The following is a 13694-nucleotide window of genomic DNA, read 5'->3' on the forward strand; positions in this document are numbered from 1 at the left end:
CACAACTACAGCACTTCGGCTTCACTCCCTCTCCACACTTCCCATATTCATGTTCCCCGCCACACCTAGCGCACCTCAGCCCCTTCCTACACGTGGTAGCTATATGGCCAAACTCCTGGCACCTATAGCACCTAAGAGGATTCTGAACAAATTCCCTAACCCTATACATCCTACGCCCTACAAACACCTCCCTAGGAACAACCCCACCCTCAAACGTAATCACTACCGTCTCCGTCACTGCCCTCTCTGCTCCCCTCTTCATCCTTTCTGCACTCTTAACTATGCCATTACGCCCGTCCTCCTTTAGCTTTTCCACCAGCTGCTCTACTGTAACCTCGACCGGTACCCCAGCTATCACCCCCTTACATCCCCCCTCCCTCTTCTCCCCTACTCTCGCCACCTTGCTTATGCCCACCCCCCCAATGCTCCTCATCTTCCTAGCCACCTCCACCTGCCCCTCACTACCACACCCTACGGTCAGATTCCCATCCCACAAAACTCTCGCATACTTTACCTCTCCTAATTGCTCGGCAATAAGTTTGAGCAACTCGAGCCTACCTACTTTCCCCTCTCCCCTCTCCCCCTCAAGCCTGACCACTATATGAATCACTTCCGCTTTTGCCACATCATTTCCAGCACCCTCGTCTCCCGGCCCACTCACTTTCTTCCTCTTCCCCCCTTCTCCCCCACTCTCCTCCCCCCTACTCTCACCCGACCCCTTACCCTTGCCCTGGCTATCCCCATCGCTGTCGTTCCTCTCCGTCTGCTTCTTCCTCTTCTTCCCCGCCGTTTCCCACACCTCCTTCTCAATCTCTTCTTTCTCACTCTCCTCCCCACTATACTCCATTCTGTCACCACCCGACTCCTTCCCTTTGCCATTCTTACCCCTATCGCTATCTACCTCGCCCTTCTCACTCCATTTACTTCCATCACTATCCTCCCAGTACCCTGGATAGCCTCTCACAGGCCGGGGCCACCAATCGCAAGGCCTTCGCTGTTCCCGATCTCTCACAGTCACTACGTGCGCATCCCACCACCGACTGCTCCCATGCATGTCTTCGCAGCACTGTTCCAACAGACGCAGACGCCGCCACTCGGCGCATCTCTCAACATCTATCCTCCCACATGAACAGGCCGCACTTCTGTCTTCCTCTCCAAACAACAGCCGCCCCCCACGAACATACGGCATGGCCCTTTCCACCTTCTTTCTTTCCACAGAGATCTTTCATTGTTGAATATATACTGTACACAAATGTTCTAGAATGTCTATTATTATCACACACACAGACGCTCGCCATGGACGGTCGCAAATCTCTGAGCTCCAGCAAGAACTCCAGCAACAACTACAATCAACACGGAAAACCAACAAGGTTTTTCATACATTTCATCATCTTCCTACTATGGATTACAGATTACTTTAATTCATCAAAAAAGCCGAACCAAACGGATAAAAGAGAAATCGGAAGAGAAAGCAGTAGTCACAATGACTTTTACCTCCTCGACGGCTCGGAGCAGAAACATCTGGCCATCGGAACCGCAGCTATCCACGGGTTCCTAACGGCAAATCCGGAGCGGAAGAAAATGCCCCCAGCAGGTAAACTAGATCGAAGGACGATAATCATCCTTTATCTACTCCTTGCGGGAGATATTAAATTAAACCCGGGCCCGACTACACGACTACAACAGAAAGTGATGAATCAGAGGCTCCCACAAATAGTGACGGCTACCGTCGCGATCAACAATAATAACAACAACATCCCTTTCAACGACACCAACATCCTAACACCGGCGTCGGTGCATACATTCCACCCGTCACCCGGAGCAGTGATGACTGCCGTCGCGATCAACAACGACAACAACATCCTTCTCAACAACAACAACAACATTGTCAACCCCGGACCCAGCCACGTCAGGGACCCCCGTCAGGACGCGAACCCAGGACGCGACGACTGGGTCTGGCACTACAGGAAGCAACGATGGCTTCGGATGCCTACTTTCCACCCGAGGCCGGAGCAATCAACACGCACCGGCGCCGCCCGCAAAGGAACACACGGGAGGACGAGACGTCTCCACAGCAGGGAGCCGGCGGGATGGAATCAACACAGCCCCTGGCTCATGCCCCCTCCCCACGGAATTCCACCACCAGGCGACGCCAGCAGATGAACAGGACAAAGAATCTCACACCCCCCCCCCTCCCACACACGGACCAAATAATAACAACACAGCCCCACCCCCCCTCCCGTCGCGGACACCCACCTTGATCAAAGGATCCCCCACCCCCCCCTCCGGACATCACAGAGCCCCCCCCCCTTCCCACAGAAGAAAAATCCTACCTTTATCTCAAGGATAGTGACGACCCACAGCAGATCAAAACGGACTAGGATCCCCCACCCCCCCCTCCGGACATCACAGAGCCCCCCCCCCCTTCCCACAGAAGAAGAATCCTACCTTTATCTCAATGATATTGACGACACAGCAGATAAAAACGGACTACATATCTTTCATCTTAATGTAAATAGCCTCAGGCACAAACTGGCAGAAATAAGACAACATTTCAGTAGCGGAAAGGTAAACATACTATGTTTCTCAGAAACCAAACTGGACCCATCAGTAACAGACCCGGAAATTGAATTAGAGAACTATTCTTTAGTCCGGCAATGACAGGAACGAGGCATGGAGGGAGGTGTCTGTATGTAACATCCATCAAGACACCAAATTTATTAACCGTACAGACCTAGATCATGAGGCTATTGAAACTGTTTTTGTAGAAATTCTATTTGAAAGGGCTAAATCTGTTCTAGTCGGCACAATTTACAGACCGCCAGACCAAAATGGCTTTTATGACTTGTTGGATGCGTGCTTAGCTGGAGTTGAGGATACAGAAATTATTCTTATTGGGGATTGGAACACGGATATGCAACAAAAAGATGCACCCGTCTTCAAATCCTACAATAGGTTTTGTGATCTGCACGGCCTCAGCCAGCTAATCACACAACCCACACGTGTGTGTGAGTCAACTCAGACTACCATTGACCTCATCCTGACCTCTGACAAGTCCAAGATCGCCAATAAAGGGGTTATAGCATGCGGGTTAAGTGATCATTATATGATATTCTGTACGCGCAAAAAGCTAAAACAAAAGGCTGGCTGTCACAAAACAGTCACATCTAGAGACCTCAAAACCTACTCTAGCGAGGCCTTTAACCTTGAACTGGAGAGTCTGGACTGGTCAGATGAGCTCAATGGTACACTGGTTGAAGAAACATGGCTTGGCTTCAAAACCCAATTTTCAACGATACTAAACAACATGGCCCCCCTAAGAACCACCAGGGTAAAAAATCGCGCTGAGCCGTGGATGCACGCTGAAATACTGACCGCTATGAAAACCAGAGACAAAAAATGCTCTGAGTTTCGTAAAAGTCAGTCAAAGCTTAACATAAGCACAAGCAGTGAACTCCAAGCCCACGTGACTGAACTCAAACTGGAAAGAAACAGACTAAGAAATGATGTAAACTCCATGATCAAAACAGCAAAGAAAAAATTCATCAATGACAAAACCGAGGAAAACAAAAACAAACCGCGTGAACTTTGGAAATTACTCAATAACCAACTAGGCTGCAGTAAAAAACTTAAAACCAGATTCTCAAACATAAACATAAAGACGGACAACACGCTCATCACAGAAAAGCTGGATGTAGCCAATTACTTAAATAGTTTCTTCACAAACATAGCCACAACACTGGTAAACAAACTACCCTCCCACTCAGGGCATTATGGGGTAGAACACATAGTAGCTTACTACAAAAACCTAGGGGTCCACAAAGACGACTTCAAACTGGAAATGGTAACAACAGATGAGGTACTCAAAAAACTGAGCGCCCTCCAACCTAACAAGGCCACTGGCCATGACAACATCCCCTCCAAATTCCTCAGAGACTCAGCAGCCGCCATCACCCCAGTCATCACACACATAATAAACCTCTCTATAAAACAGGGGACACGTCCCCAAGGACTTCAAAATTGCGAGAGTGACCCCTCTGCACAAAAAAGGCAGTAAATTAGACCCAGGCAACTACCGCCCTGTTTCTATCCTTACCTCCATCTCGAAAGTCATGGAAAAAAAATTTATACGAACAGGTCGAAAAATACCTTGCGGAAAAAAATCTAATCTACGAATTCCAATCTGGCTTCAGAACATCCCACTCCACTGACACATGCCTTCTCTATTTAAACGACCACATCAAACAAGAGGTGGACGCGGGCAAATACTGCGGCATGGTCATGCTGGACCTACAAAAGGCCTTCGACACTGTCAATCACTCCATTCTGATTGACAAGCTAAAAGCAATTGGTTTTGATAGTCTATCATTGAGCTGGATGCAATCCTACCTGGAGGGGAGAGAGCAGATGGTGGAGGTAAACGGTACCCTATCCCCCCCCCCTCACAGTAAACTGTGGTGTTCCACAAGGAAGCATACTAGGTCCGCTACTGTTCCTAATTTATGCAAATGACATGTCGTCAGCTTGTGACTGCAACTTGTTCCTGTTTGCGGACGACTCAGCCCTGCTGGTCTCTGACAAGAACAAGTTACAGGTTGAAAAAACCCTCAGCTCAGAACTAAGCAAAATCTGCATATGGCTCGCTGATAACAAACTATCATTACACATGGGCAAAACAGAGTCCATTCTCTTCGGTTCAAATAACAAACTCAGCAAGACCGACGGCTTCTCAGTTACAGTGGGTGACAATATTGTCACAAGGAAAGAAGATATTACCTACCTGGGTTCCATCCTAGAGGCAAATCTTTCCTGTGACAAAATGGCATCCAATGTAATAAAAAAAGTCAACCAACAAACTCGTTTCTTGTACCGGATCTCCTCACTGGTAAACAAGAATACCCTGAAGACTCTAGCAGGAGCACTCATTCAAGGGTACTACGACTATGCTTGCACCTCATGGTACCAAAGCACCTCAAAGGCGCTAAAAACTTCCGGTTGAGCGAGCTAGGAGATGGCAGCATAGGAAAACATGCTCTCGACCAATTAAGTTAAAAGTAGCCCAATACGACTCGAATCAACTAAAAGTTTTGAGACAACTGGATGCAAGATTGGGCGCCTTGAGAATGCCTAGAATGACAAAGAACTCAACGCAGATTGAAATACGTGGGGCAGAACGAGAAGACCAGTTAGCTCCCGAGGCGAGCAGGGCTATGGAGGGGAATGACCCACCGACCAGCAGTGACACGGAGGATAATGATACGCCGGACGGCGAAGGAGAACAAACAGGCGGAGCGGGCCTGGACCTCATACTGAAAGAATTGAGAGAGTTCAGGAAAGACAACAGCCAGCAGCTGAAGAGGATTCGGGAAGAAATAAAGAAAACTAACACTAGAATCGAGATGGCGGAAGAGAGAATAGAGACGGCTGAGACACGGATACAAGCGGCGGAGGGGGCGGTATCTGAACTGTTGTCACTCCAGATACAAATGCACGCTAAACTGACTGACTTGGAGGGTCGCTCCAGGCGTGAAAACATTAGAATCCACGGAGTTAAAGAGGGAGCAGAAGACGGAACTCCGTTAATGGTTTCCTATGTAGAAAGCCTGTTTAGAGAACACCTGGAGCTCCCGGCCACGTTCGAAATACGAGTTGAAAGAGCGCACCGCGCCATGATGCAGAAGCCGCCACCAGAAGCGTCTCCAAGGTCCATAGTAGTCAAACTGGCCAGCTACAGGATGAAAGAAGAAATACTGAAACAGGCATGGCAGAAGCGGGGATTTCAACTTTTCGGGAGAAGGGTAAACCTTGACCATGACTATGCCCCCGATGTCTTGACAAGGCGAAGGGAATACGGCGAAGCGAAATCGGTGCTGAAGGAGAAGAATATTTGTTTTCAAACTCCGTTCCCGGCCAGGCTGAGAGTTTTCTACCAGGAGGGGACGGTGCTATATGGATCAGCGGTGGATGCGACCAGCGACATGGCCAAGAGGGGGCTCCAAGTGACCGTCATCAAACAACCAGCGTCTCTGTTGGAGCAGGTCCAGCGCTTATCGTGGAGCATGAGCAAGAAAACGGGGAACAAAGAAGCTGCTGACGGGAGGGGAAACTACAAAGATAAACTCCAGGCTTTCAGGCGTTAGGACCAGGACTCAGAGTGACTGTAAGTAGAATGGAAAGTGATGGAAATTGACGTTTATCTGGTGAGCCCACCGAAGAGAGATTGAGTTTCAATATATTTTAAAAACTCCGAGCCCAGCCTAGGACATTCGGAACAGACTGTGAATAATTACTGCAAATGAGAAGAGTACTCTGTGGGCAATAACTAACGAATATACATGTGTGGTCGGGGCTGTTTCCTTAGCCTGCACATAACCTAATGGACAGCAGCATGGACTGGAAAATGCTGACAAGTGAAGGCCCTCTCCCACCAATAGGGGGGAGAGGTTATCCCTCAAAGCCCTCTTACAGTCGGGGCTCAATTAGGGTCATAAGGAAGACCCCACACATGGAAGTCATTTTTGTTGTTAATGTTTGTATTATGATTTTGCTCATTTACGTTTTTTTGGTGGCTGCTGTTCTTTGCAGCCCCAGGGGGGTTAACTTAGATAAAGTGAGTTCACTATTGATAATTGTGTTTAATTCTATTGGACAATATGCAAGCAGTTAAAATTGTAACGTATAATGTGCACGGTTTACTCAATCCAATCAAAAGAAGCAAGATATTAACTAAATTGAAAAGAGATAAAGTGGAAGTGGCTTTTTTGCAGGAAACGCATCTTACAGACATAGAGCATGCAAAACTGAAGAGAATGGGTTTTAAATACCAGTTTTCTTCCTCATATCCGGCGGGCCACAGGAGGGGAGTGGCGATACTAATTTCCAGCAAACTTTGTTTTGAACTCACATTTGAAAAGAAAGATATGGAGGGGAGATATGTTTTGATAAGAGGAAATTTGGGCGGGACATTGATAACTTTACTAAACATTTATGCCCCACCTAACTCGAAATGGGAATTTTATAGGATTCTATTTGATTTGATAATAGCAGAGACTCAGGGGGTCCTGATTTGCGGGGGGGACTTCAACATTAGATTAAATCCCAATCTTGATACATCCAAAACACGCATAACTCAGCCAAAACTGACAAACAAGAAAATAAATACCGCAATAAAGGATATTGGGTTAATAGACGTTTGGAGAGAGTTGAATCCACAAAGGAGGGACTACACATTTTTCTCCAACCCACATTCGATGTACTCAAGGATTGATTACTTCTTTGCTTTTGGTAAAGACTTACACATGATTGGTGACTGTGAAATAGGCACTATGGACCTCTCGGATCACAGCCCTGTCTATTTAAAAATGAATCTAGTACAGGATCAGAGAAATACTCTGTGGAGATTAAATACCCTCGTCCTGAATCATATGAAGGATCAAATTGAGGTGGATATTAGAGAGTACTTGGAACAGAATGACAATGGAGAGGTTTCCCCTCCGATACTGTGGGATGCATGTAAAGCAGTTCTGCGGGGTAAAATAATTGGATACAGTGCTCATTTAAAGAGGACTCGGCAAAAAAAAAATGACGATTTACAATCAGAATTAAAACAATTGGAACGAAACCATAAAGACACAGTAGACCGGATAATTAGAGAACAAATAAATAAGAAAAAGAATGAAATAAATGAGATTTATACAGAAGATATTCAAAGAAAGTTGATATTTACAAAACAGAAATACTATGAAGGGGGGGCAAAAGCAAGTAAACTGTTGGCGTATAAATTGATAAAACAACAGGCGGAGAATTCAATTCATAAAATTAAAGACCCTCTGACTAACCTTATGCAACACAAACTAAGTGATATACAAAACTGTTTCGAAATTTTTTTTAAGAAATTATATTCCCAACCCCAATTTGACAAAACAAAGATGGAGGAGTTCTTTAAGACAATTCATCTTCCAAAAATAACCAGTGAACAGAGTAATCAGCTCGCAATTGAAATATCGGAGGAAGAAATTAGTGCGGCCATAGCTCATCTCAAACCAGGTAAAGCCCCGGGACCTGACGGATTTCCTTCAGAGTGGTACAGATTAATGAAAGATTCGCTGATGCCGGTGCTGAAATCCACCTTTAACTGGGTCCTTCAGGAGAGTAAAATACCCCCCTCCTGGAGGGAAGCGGTAATCTCACTGATTCCAAAAGAGGGAAAGGATACATCTGAGTGTGGTTCATTCAGGCCGATAAGTGTTCTCAACCAAGATTATAAGCTCTTTACGCATATACTGGCAAAGCGAATAGAGGGACTTTTACCACAAATCATCAGCCTAGATCAGACAGGTTTTGTCCGCGAAAGACAAACGCAAGACAACATCAGACGGACCTTACATGTAATTAATCATATAAAAGAGCATAATCTAGAGGCAGTGTTGGTGGGGCTGGACGCCGAAAAAGCCTTTGACTGTGTGAATTGGTCATTTTTATACAGGGTTTTGGATACATTTGGCTTCCATAGCAGTTTTATTAAAACAATACAGGCTCTTTATGATAAACCAAGAGCAAGAATTAAGATAAATGGGACAGTGTCTAGTTCCTTCGGACTAGAACGCGGGACTAGGCAGGGTTGCCCAATTAGTCCTTTATTGTTCGCAATTTTTATTGAACCCCTGAGTCAGTGGATTATACAGAATACAAATATTAAAGGGATAGATATGAAGGGGGGAGAACAAAAAATTTCCTTATTTGCGGACGATGTATTAGTGTATTTATCAAGCCCAGAACATTCACTTAAACAGTTATTTTTGCTTTTAGAACAATATGGGTCATTCTCAGGGTATAAATTGAATGTAACGAAAACGCAAATTCTTAGTTTTAAATATAGCCCTTCAAGAAATATAAAGACGAAATTTAAATTACAATGGGAAGCAGAATCCATGAGATATTTGGGAGTAAATATACCAAAAGATTTGTCAAATTTGTTCACCATTAACTTCCTCCCCCTGAATCAAAAGATTAAAGAAGACATAAGGAGATGGGATGCAATACCTCTTCTGAATTTTGGATCGCGAATTGAATCGGTAAAAATGAATATTTTGCCGAGATTACTCTATCTGTTCCAGGCCCTCCCTCTAGACCTACCTGACCAAAAATTTCAGGAATGGGATAAACTTATTTCAAGGTACATCTGGCAAGGGCGGAGACCTAGAATTAGATACAAGAGTCTACAACTAGCAAAGAGCAGGGGAGGGGTTGCACTTCCATGTTTGAAGGACTATTATATTGCAGCTCAATTAAGACCAATGACGTGTTGGTGTAGTCCAGAATATTTTGCCAGGTGGAAGGAGATTGAGATGGCGGTAACAGCAGAGTATCCAATTCAAGCTGCAATTGGGGATAAGGCTTTGATGAATGATTTAAGGGAGATGGGAAATCCATGGATTAGTTTACCACTTAAGTTGTGGAGTAAGGTAACAGCCCCAAAAAATTTAAAAGAAGCCATAAAAGTTTTGAGATGGTGTGCGTACGACCCAGAGTTCGTACCCAAAAGAATGGACGTACGGTTTAAAGGGTGGGAGACTCTAGGCCTAACAGCATATTGTACCTTTTTACATCAGGGGTCAATGAAGAGCTTTCAAGATCTGAAGTTGCAGCATGGTTTGAAAAATTAAGATTTTTACAGATATCTTCAGGTTCGGCACCATATTGAGCAACTACTGAAGCAAAGTAAACAAACACTTTCTGAAAATATTTTATTAAAAGTCTTCAGAGGGGCTTATGTCTCGAACTCGAACCAAAAAACCATCTCAAGACTCTATAAGGGATTACAACAGACGAAAGGTAATTCATTGTATGTAAAACAGAAGTGGGAAAGGGAGGGAAACCTAAATATAACAGAAGAGGAATGGGAGGATTTATGTGAAATACAATGGAAAACATCAAGTTCACCAGTATGGAGATAATTTTGTTGGAAATCCCTGATTAGGTTCTTTAGTACTCCAGCTCAAGGGAGCCACCATACCAAATCTTCCAACTGCTGGAGACAGTGTGGCCTCTCAGAGGCAAATCATTACCACATATTCTGGTCATGTCCCTTGCTGATGCCTTTCTGGAGGGAGGTCCATACAATCTTTGAAAAAGTATTCCAGGGGGACATCCCATTTAAATTGGAAAGCCTATACTTCGGTGCCAGGCCATTAGAAAATGGGGATAGATATATATTTCAGATATTAAGTGCGGCCAGCAGGAAAGCCATCACTAGAAAGTGGTTAAGAACAGAAATTCCTACAGTGGATGATTGGATTGATATTATTTATGATATTTTTAAGATGGAAAGAATTACTTTTTCTCTTAGGTTGCAACAGGATAAGTTTAGGAAGAAATGGGAAAGATGGATAATGTACATTACCCCGTTACGACCTTCATTTGTTTAAGGTGTATAGAAATGATCAATCGGGATAATTGAAACTTGTGTAAAAGGAGGAGAGTATCAGGAAGATGCACCCCAACATATTATTTGGTTATTTGTTTACTTTATGGTAAATGCAGATATATTGGAGAGGTACCATAACATATAATTTTGTCTTGTTACGTTTTGTTATTTATTATTTTTTGTTATCGTTTTTGTTTGTCTAGAAAAAAAAAGTATAGGATGTTATTGACTGTATGGGTCCTCACGCACGTAATGATACTTCTGCACTGCAACTTTTAAGATAAGTAATAATTATTAACAATTGATGCAATTTGTACAGCAGAAGGCGAAATCAAGATATTGTTTGTATGGACCATGGTGAAAATCAATAAAAAGATAATTTCAAAAAAAAAAAAAAAAAAATTACAAACATCTCAAAACAAACTGGTCAGACTACTGCTTGACCTTACTCCTAGAACCCACCTCACCCCTGCCCACTTTGACAACCTAGGATGGCTTAGAGTAGACGACAGAGTACAGCAACTTGCAATGGGCCTGGTCTACAAGATACACTACACGACCAAGGTACCCATGTACATGACTAAATACTTCCCAAAGGTCAGTGAATACCACGATCACAACACCAGAGGGAGCTCCACAAATCATGTTAAACCCAGATTCGGCTCAAACAAGGGACTAAACACGTTTCGCAATTATGCCACATCAATGTGGAACGCCCTACCCAAAGCTGTAAAGGAATGTGAATCACTACCCACTTTCAAAAACACTCTCAAAAAACACCTAAGGGAGACTGCAACTCGAAACTGGCCCCTGTAAATGTCCGAACACAACCCCCTCCAATGTACAGTAAATTACCAAGTATGGTCTTGTCAATAATCCAATGTACAGTGTTGTTTGTACAGTTGTACAGTGTCCCCCACCCACCCCTCCTACCCAACCCCCCCCCCCCCCCCCACTCCTACCCAACCCCCCCCCCCCCCCCCCCACTCCTACCCAACCCCCCCCACCCACCCAACCACCTCCAATGTACAGTCCCCACCCACCCCTCCTACCCAACCCCCCCCCCCCCCACACTCCTACCCAACCCCCCCCCAACCACCTCCAATGTACAGTCCCCCCCCACCTACCCAATCCAATGTACAGTTTCTACGCCTAATGTATATACTCTTTTCTTTCTGGACTCTTTTTGTATCACAAACAGTACTGTAATTGCAAATCTGGTATGTCATAAATGTATAGATGTAGCAGTACTGTCTATCTGTATGTCATGTATGTCATATATGTTACGATGAATTGAAACTGGGGGACCCTGATGTAAACAAGACGAAAGTCTTTCTCTGGTCTGCATCCCCTTAACAATTGTATGTATTGAGCTGTACTGTACTGTACCCATTCTGCAATCTGTTAATAAAGTTTTCATTCATTCATTCATTCATTCATTCATTCATTCATTCATTCATTTATTCATTCATTCATTCACATCATACTGTGACATCACAAATGTTCTAGAATGTGCTATTATGACATCATACTGTGACAGCACAAATGTTCTAGAATGTTCTATTATGACATTATACTGTGACATCACAAATGTTCTAGAATGTTTGATTATGACATCATACTGTGACATCACAAATGTTCTAGAATGTTCTATTATGACATCTACTGTGACATCACAAATGTTCTAGAATGTTTGATTATGATGACATCATACTGTGACATCCAGTGATGGGAATAACAGCGTTTTTTCAGTAACAAGTAATCTAACGGTTTACTCTTCCAATCTTAATAACAATGTTACCGTTACTGCCAAAAAATGCGGCGCATTACTATGATTGATGCTGTTTTTTTCCTCAGACAGATCTCTGCACCGAGAAGCAATACTTTTTTTCCTTGGTTAGTGGGCAGTGCGCGGTTGGTTGAGGTTGAGTAAAGCCATGGTAAGCCAATCAGAGGTAGAGGTGGGCGGGTGTTCGAAAGAATCCAGAGTCTGACACATAGCGACAACACAAGCGACTCAGTCAACGACAGACCGCGGTTCTGTGTACGTTTTGATAGTTTGTTTGGCGAGCCCAAATAATCCAAAACTAATCCAACGAACAACACAAGCGAGCAGTCAACGACAGACTGCGGGTCCATGAGTGTTTTTTGTTCACTCTTGTGTTAGTTGTGTTGCAGCGCAGGGCACTACAGTAGTGGAGGCTACAGCCTTATCAACAGTGCTGCACTTCCTGGTTTAACACTTTGGTTGCCTAAGGTTAAATTAATGATATACCATAGATTGCCAGCGCTATTTGTCTATGGAGAAAGTCCCCTTCTTTGCAGGGCTATAACTTTTTAAATTCTATTGCTACATTGCCATTATTAGGGCCCATTCAAAGTCCTATATGTATTGTTCATTGTGTAGCAACGTTAAACTTTTTCATTCACATATTCATAGTAAAGTATGGTCTAATGTATAAGTATGTTTTCATCTCTTTCTGCAGCTTTCTCCAGAACGTGATATATAGCCCCAAATGCATTATATTGATGATGAAATACAGTTTGATGGCAATCAGCGCGATATAAAAAATTCCAACTAGACGTACTTCTAGAAGTTACTACACGTCATCTGATGTTGACCGGATGGGCGAGGGGGCGTTTATAATTCCGTGGGCAGCGTTATACCAATCATCTAATGTGGGTCAAATGTTGATAATATCAGTTATTATCGAAGACGGTAACGTTACACGCTGAAACTCACCCCAGTCTCCGCGCGCCGTTGGGCGATCATCGTCGAGTAGAAATTTTATCATTATGGGATATATTATTACCCGGTCCATCTCCAGCTTGTATAATGGTATATACGTCCAAATCATGTTGTTTATCGAGTTATTGGCAATCGATCGCTATGTAGTGTGACGAGCTAGAGTGCCGGAACCTATCCCGAGTGGCCGGAAGCAATACGGACATCTAGCACAACCTCTACTGCGCTTCCTGTTAAGCGGTTGCGCGATCGGCCACCAGATGGCGCTCCTGAACCGCCAGAGAGCTCAGTGGGTCCTGCTGGTGTATCTCAGGCCAGCGGAGGGACATTATGAATCCGATCGCAGATTTTTGAAATATTGATATAAAGACGACGTACAGCGTCCCCCGGCAACTTTAGCATGGCCAGCAAAGACGTCTAAAGACGGCTCCCGGCAGTCAAAGTGTTTAATAGCACAGTCTTCAGGTGCTCATATGTATGTCATGCATGTCTTAAATGTCATGATTAGATTAGTTTAGATGA

This window comes from Notolepis coatsorum, assembly GCF_963971535.1.
Source record: "Notolepis coatsorum genome assembly, chromosome: 2".
In the NCBI taxonomy this organism is placed as follows: Eukaryota; Metazoa; Chordata; class Actinopteri; order Aulopiformes; family Paralepididae; genus Notolepis; species Notolepis coatsorum.